Raw genomic sequence first — 8,226 nt, 5'->3', positions numbered from 1 at the left:
CTTGTTCCAACACTTGGTTGCTCAGTAGTAGGTTGAGATTAGAGCTCTGCAAGGTAAGCTGTCAACAGCAGAGACAGAGTGAGAGAGGGAGTGATGGGGCTTGGAAATGTGAGTGAGGGAGTAAGATGAATGAGGAGGAGGAGAAAAGACGTAGTTTTATCATACAGGGTTACCCCAAATAAACCCATGAGAGCCCTTAAATAGGGAGGACTGTCGGCTTTGTCGGCTGTTGCTCTGAGGTGTTTAGTTCTTGAAACCTGCCATTTTACCATTTTTCATTTAGTTACAAGCTGTCAATAACTGAGAAGGGGAATGCATCTTCATTTTCAATCCTCATACAGTAGGAGCGAGATGAACTTACTTTTTTTTTTTTCAATAGTCTACGTTTGAATAAAGTAAAAATCCATCTATTCTCAAACTATATACTTCGAAACTTTGATACACGAGGTAATCTGATCTGCCACTTTGTGATTCCTGACAAAAAATAAACAAGAAAATCAATCGTTAGACCTGTCACAGCCACCTTCCGCCATCCGGAACAGAATAATACACAAACACTTTTAGTCCACATTAAAAATGCATTTGGAGAGGAATAAATGTAGCCCTCTAAAGTTTGTGTCACTCATGAGGTCAGGAAGTGATGTACAAAATCCTCCCCTCTCCCCAGCAATTACTGCACACTTACTATTTCAAAGGATATGCCAGGAGACAGGTGTGCCATTCAGGGTCCTCAGTGTGTCGAAAATGGAAGGGAAGAAGGAACACCATACTGTGGTGCACTGTGTGAGGCTCTTTAATCTTGAATAATGCAAATTCCCCACAGGGGGCAGTTATTTGGCAGCACTGGCCTCTAATGTCATTCAAGCACCTACTCTCACACCTGATGGGGTAAGTAATGAGGGAGGTTGGTTGTGTGCAGTTAGGGGAGAGATCTTCATGAAGATTGGTGGATGGTAAACTAAATGTCTTATGTATCACTGCCTGTCCTAAATCTCCCAAGAAAAGGAATATTGTAGATGACGTTTGGTGTTTCATTTTGAAGATGGCTTGCTTTTAATGAATTCCTTTGAACACTTTCATATTACCTCATAATATACAGACCAGGCCTTATTCCTAAAGGAGTAATTCTTGTTAATGGCTTAAATCAAATGGTAATTAAACTAGAGACGACTGGTCTAATGCTATAAAATTATAGAAGTGTGATTGGAAAGATGTGGTCCAAGGTCTTACAAACAAGTTTCAGTTAATGTTGGGTTCAGTGGGAATGTTTGTGGATGGCCGCTGTCAATTGCCTCTGTATTTGTAGCTGCAAGCAGCGTAGTTAAGCACTGATTAAATCAGCAACTTCAATATCCAAAACCTAATCTACTAGCTTTAAGAGAGAAAGAACTACCCCTCTTTAATCACAGACTTTAATTAGCTATTTAAGATTTTATTTACTGAAGGTCATCCAATAGGAGATTAGTTCTCAGCAAGTTGGCTCTTATTTAAGAGAAGGCACCCCAGGCTTTTCTATTTACCAACAAGATAGCTGTAATATCTTCAGGTGTTTTTTCTGGATTCTTATCCTAAAAGGAAGCTCTTAGGAGGCCTTTATAAATGCATGAGGTATTATAATTTTGCAAAAAAATATCCAACTAAAGGTCATTTTAATTTGGATTAGAACTACATATTGTATGTGAAAGTGCAGGAAAACAGAAGGACTGCAAGTTATAGGCCAACAAATTAACAGTTGTCCAATAACATTAAAACAACTTATGGCTGTAAAGTTCACATATCATTGCACTGAACTGCATGTGTATCCAATGACTGGAAACCTGCATTACATGAAGAAGGAGGATAGATCAGGAATAAGAAAGGAAACTCATTATATATATCTCTGTCTAAGATGCAACAAATATCAGACAGCTCTAACCAAAGCTACTTTTTGACACAAAACTGAATACTGCAATGGGAATATGAGATGGGTGTTCAAAAGATATTTACAATGAAACAAGACTGAAAGTGTAAAAGCCCCACTAGCAGCCCCTAGAGGCTGTACTACTCCTTACACTCACAAGAACAAAGTGTTTCACTGACCAATCAACACTGTCATCCTCAGAGCCACACTCACACAGGCAGGGCCAAAAATAAATGAAAAATACTCAGCAACAACGATCAGAGCTTTGTCAAATAGGAACTATGGAATCGGCAACAATTCCTGTGTGATGTGTGCACTATAGGGGGAACACAGCAGGTTAGTTCATAGCTGAAATCATTACAAGTACGCAGTAATGTATTTCTGCAAGTGTCGCCCCACATTTACCATAGACCAGTGCAAACCAATCAACACCTGATTTAAATCATCCTAAGCACATGATTGTAAGTGACAATTGTCAACTCGGATTGCTCCACATGTTTGCCCGTAATTGCGAAATTCCATGAGAAGCTGATGAAACTTTATATTTATAACCATAGCACATTTTACACATGTCCACACACCAAAATACAGCACAATTTACAGCTTCCTACTCCAATCAGAACAAACACTCACATGCACACTGAAGCCAGACCTATATATTGCGTATCTGCTCATTACAGATATATCAATAATACGTAACAAGCCCGTTGGAAACTAAAAATGCCAAAGTAGGTATGAGGACATTTAGACACAGTGACTTCATTACATACAGTAGTTTTTTCACCAAAAAGTGTATTTGTCAACTGTAAAATATGGGATATATCAATATGTGAGTGTGTGTGTATATGTATATATTCCTGATAGGGAATCTGTATTGGTCAATATATTGAATCGGATTTTTTAAACTCCCAAAATATCGATATTGGTATCTGCTTTAAAGCAGATAATTTCAGGAGGGATTAAACAAGACTTGTTATAATGCTGAGTTGCTTTAAGATACAAGGAACCATTAAAAGACATCAGTGCAATTCTGATTTGAGATGCAGTTCACACATGAATAATGCACCGTAGCAATTAAATAAACATATAAACATTCAGCTTTCTTCTGGGTCTAAAAACCCTTCAAATATTATAATAATATTTCTTTATGTCATATGTGTTTGATTTCCCATGAGGCTTTACTGTAGAAAGTGCTTACGTTGTCTTAGAGTGTCACAAGTGACAAGTTATTTTAACTCTGCGGGTAGAATATAAAAGCTCCTCTTCAGTAACATTTTGTGGGTATTTTGACACCTGCACTCAGCTGTCAGAGAACTATAGCTGATGACATTGTAGTTTTGACATCTGCTCATCTCAAGAACTTTGCTTCATGCCATTCCCCTTTCCCACCTTACCTGTCTTCTTTGCTAAGCCTTTAGTAACAGAATAAAGGAGAAATTATTTTCCAGAGAGCAAAGAGTAAGCTTTACAGAGCTCATCAGCATGACAAAAGAAAGTCAGAACAGAGAGCCCGTAATAGGTAGACCGGTGAATAAGTAACCTTATGTGGAAAAAAACTGATGAGATTTTTGCAGGAAGTGATTGTGTGTTTGTAGCGGCATCAATGAATGTTTTTTTTTCACCCACATTAACATGAGTGGAGTCAAAAGCTTGAGAGTCAGCTTTGCAGTGGTGGAGGATGAACAAACGGATGAATAACTAACTATATATATATATATTACATTTTGTTAATAAATACAGCAATATTTATCAACTCAACTATGTCCAAGGTTATTGGGGTTTCTTTTTTTTGCACGCAAGAATAACTTTGCACCTGCGCAAAACATCAACATTACGTCTGTGCATGTCTGCGTTTGTCTCAGAGCTCGCGATAAGACACTGGGTTTCTCCAAGGTGGTTTCAAAGGGGGTTTAAAGTAACGATTCATCTCCACTTGACAGCACATTCGTGGCTTTTGTAAAAGGTTTCATTGTAACATTTGGACTGATGTGTGTATGCCCTTGTGGCTCTGAGTTTCTTATTTGTTGATATAATGTTCAATGTGGCGTCTCTATCTCTGCAACCTTCACTGTTCTCACACTTCAACTCTACAATACACCAGAAATTCTTCATGACATGGAAAAATATATTAGGGCGAATAAAAGGGTCCGACTTTGGACAACGCAACAGGGATCATCGGTTCCCTGTGATTCATGTGATGCAGATCTTGATGTTCTAATGTGTGTGATAATGTGGCTGTGGCCTCTGGCAATCATAAAAGGGATGCTCTTACAGCTCAAAAGTGCATAATTGAGTTTCTGTGCCACACTGATGAGTGCAGCCATTTACATCAAGGGCAGGTGGGCGCGCTTGCTAACACGTGTCTCTTAAGTCTCAATTCATTACCTTTTGTATTCCACTAAGATTATAGAAAATGATAGACAACAGGAGCACTCGTAGATGTGAAACGATCAGGGCTGATATGGATCTAGAGGTTTAGTGGTGACGGACAAAATTGTCTCCGGTGAAGAATTCTGCATTGGTAATATCAGAAACAGACTAGATGCTAATAAACACTCGCAGCTAAAAATGGTATAAATGTGGTAATTAATGAGAATAGCTTCAGCATAACACACTGAAGGCGCAAACAATGTTGCATGCCAATTCAGAGTACTGTAGATAATGTTATTATCACATCTGTATCGGGGAAGATTCATTGGGTATATTTTGTTATGCGTTTGCTAATAGAAAATTGTATTTTTCCTGCATTTATTTGTGCACAGGTTACACCTGATACTGTTTAAAATGCACAACTGCCTCCTTTGACAATCTATGTGCCTGACAAAATTGGAAAAGTACTGCAAAGGCGATGCAGGTGCCTGTAACAAAGCTTTTTAAAAGAAATTGTAGCGACTTAAGAAATATCAAACGAAGCAAAGTGTTTGTAATACTGTTCAGGGCCCAAAGCACAAAAAACTAACGTAATTTCAATATTTGAATTGGGCAAGTTTAATTTTGAAGTAAGAGCAAACCAATAATCTGTGAAAATAGCAAATACAGGGGAGCAAATTGCATTCCTTTGGAAAAGAGAAAAGACTTAAGGAACGTATAAAAGTAATCTCCAACTGGAAATTAGAAATCAACCTTCAGAAACCAAATAACAGAAAAGAAATATTACTGTCCACTTTCTAAATCAATATAACATCGCTACGAGACAGTATTACCATGGTAACACTGGTAAAGTATGAAGCAGTTCTTATTATTTCAAAATAAAAATCGGAGCCCGAAGCCCAAGTTTTATTACAGCAGCCGACAGATCACCAGTCTGTATTCATCTGAAGCGTTGCTTTTCAATCACATGCTTTATGAATGTACAAATTTCACTGGGCGGGATGATAACAGGATCATAAATTAACAAGCAAAGGTTACCAGAAATGCATGATTAGCTGGGGGATATTTCTTCTGCTCAGGTCTGCAAAGAGTATACTGTTGTTGTGTTAGTGTTCAGCAAAATGCTGCCTTCAGTGTGGACCCACTTGCTTCTCCTGCAGTTGCTACTGTATGAAGAAGGAGAGAAAAATGGCTGAGTTGCTTTTTCCTCTCAAATTAGACGCAAATTGGAACCTTCGTATCACAGGGTGAAATATAATGTTGACACAGAATTGGTACATGTGTTGCTATTCATTAACTATGACCTGCATATTAGGTTATTTCAGAGAGCTCTGTCTGTATTGCATTTACAGTCCTTCTCCGTGCTCTCTGACTCAGTGCCTTGCCAGAAAGTGTATATTATAAGTTAATGAGTGCGTCATCTGAGAGTATGGCGAGAAGTTTACAATGTGTATTTAACTTGTGATGGACACAACAGATAATATGGGCAACTACTTGCAACATGAAGCTAAAATTAGAAATATTTTAGGTTTGATCAACTGACAGCAGTCTGTCTAAAATATTATGTTAAGCTTTCGACTCTTAATAGATGCAGTGGGAAATGGTTTAGGCAGATTGTCTCAATGGAGCTAACATAGGGGGTCACGTAGCATATGTTAATGTCTGGTTAATGTTCTTGTTGCAGACATTGTTGCAGACTTTTCAGAAGGAAGTCAGAGTTCAAAAACACTCAGCAGCATTACTTTGTTGCCAACCAGGAGGGCAGGCTTTAAACACAAGACTAGACACACTGAAGATCTATTTTATCTGCTGCGTAAGGACTGAAATATGAACACTTAACAGCGTGCGCAAACACACACAGGCATAACAGTGACTCACTCAAGAGAAACAGGCAGTAATCATACACATACACCCATGTGGCTACCCAAAACACAGACCCACACCTCCCTCTCCACATATGCACGCATTTATTTTTGCAGGCACTAAGTGGATACATTAGACAAGAAGGTTGAATTGACAAGCCTATAACTTTAGAGCCAATAAACGCTAAGAGGCACCACAATGAAAGAGACCAGATCCAAGCAGCTCTGTTGACAACCTGGCCAAAATGCTGGAGCTGCTGGTCGGGCCCAGCAAATAAAGGGTGAAGCTTTTAGGCAATGAGCAGCAGGTGATCTCAGCTTTTCTGCAAGTCCTAATGCTCCTAAAAGCCACTCTCCCTGGTTCTGTAATTGGGCATCAGTAGTTAATGTAGTATTGACTGCATTACATGCTCCTGTGCATCCTTTCCCACTAATGCCATTTGCATCACCTTGTACATTTACCATATTGCTTAGCCAATAACTGTTAAAAGCAATCTGAATCATGAATCATATAGGGAACTTTTAGCTAGACAGACATCCAAAGGAGACAATTTACAGTTGAGTTAATTTGGGTACATTTGCCGCACAACATGGATTCAGCCAGACAGACCAATTTATGTCTCTGCCGCAATCCTTTTATTGGTTTTTAGATGTGTAAGTGAAAGGATGCTCTGCTAAGAGATATGAAATATCCATTTTCAAATGTAAATACTGGGTTACAAATGCATCCATTACTTTTGGAGGAGGAGGAGCCCTCTTCAATAAACTCAAATGTGCAAAGGCTACTGTACTTTGAGAAATAACGCACAAATAAAAGGTTAGTGGAGGTTGTCATTGTGCATGTCAGCAGGTGGTCAACAAAGCAACCCTCAAAATACTCTTAAAGTAAGAAAAACATCAGAAAATAACTTCATTTCAGACCACATGACGCATTCACTACTGATTATAGAATATTATGATCATGTTGTGCACATATTTAAATGCATTCGCACTGAGCACAGTTTAGACCTGCATGTGATAAACGCACTGCACATCTCAACATCAGTTCAATCCAAAATGGGACACCATTAGTGGAGAGTTTGATTTAAATTAAAATTAAGTAGATTGCCTCACCCATTAACCTAAATACATTGAAATAGATAAGTAATGCAAGTAGGCCTATTTGGATGGAAAGTGAGTGAACGCTGCACGGTGCTATCCATAATTTGCAATCAAGTTAAAAGCACTCTGCTGTCATCTCCCATCCCGTGGTGATGTCAAAGGCTGCCTCGCTAACTTCACAGACGCAAAAAGCACTTAGAGGAGGAAAGAAAAGAGGAGCCACATGCACTGCAGCGTCTGCGGAGTATATCCTCAAACTCTGGGTTACACATCACAACGCCACAGACAAATCCGCTCTAAATAAACATGCAACTCTCTCCGAACTAAACAGCAGTTTAGCAATGAGGATGCTATTTGTGTAAAGTGCAGCCTCAACTTCATGGTACAGAAAGCAGTATTCCAGTTCCTTCGCGAAAACACGGAGCCTGTCGTGACTAAATGGGGTTTAGAAAGCTAATGTAAAGCGGAGGCTGCGGGTGCGCAGGGTCCGGGGCGACGGGAAACACTTGACGTGCAAAATGTCAGTAGTTTGCCGTGTTACTCCCCAGGTTCTAGCATCCTACGGCCGGAGCTGTTACTCACCCTCTTCCTTGTCCAACACCATCGTCCTGAGGAACGAGGAGTCCTTCCCCGGGCGATCCGTCCTCGGCTCCAGCAGGCTGCACCGCTCGGTCTGCTCAAAGCTTCTCTTGGAAATGGCTTTGAAACGCGCGGTTGACTAGACTACGCCTCGATGGACCAAAAAACCCTGGAAAGATGAATTGCCGTCTGCACGTTATTCTTTCTCCTCCTATCAATAATAATTCAGACACGGAATACGGCGAGATCCCCCTATCCGGACTGAACTGCAATGCAAATAAATAGCGATCAAACAACGTTGGTAGCTCTTGATAAATTCCATGCGAATAAAAAGGCAAAAACAATGAAAAGCGATATAAATCTAGTGTCGCCTATCTGTAACTGTGCACACACGGACGGATCAGACGCTCACAC

Source organism: Pholis gunnellus (assembly GCF_910591455.1).
Source record: "Pholis gunnellus genome assembly, chromosome: 1".
NCBI classification, from domain to species: Eukaryota; Metazoa; Chordata; class Actinopteri; order Perciformes; family Pholidae; genus Pholis; species Pholis gunnellus.
The sequence above is the reverse complement of the archived record's forward strand: the minus strand, read 5'-3'. Positions refer to the sequence as shown.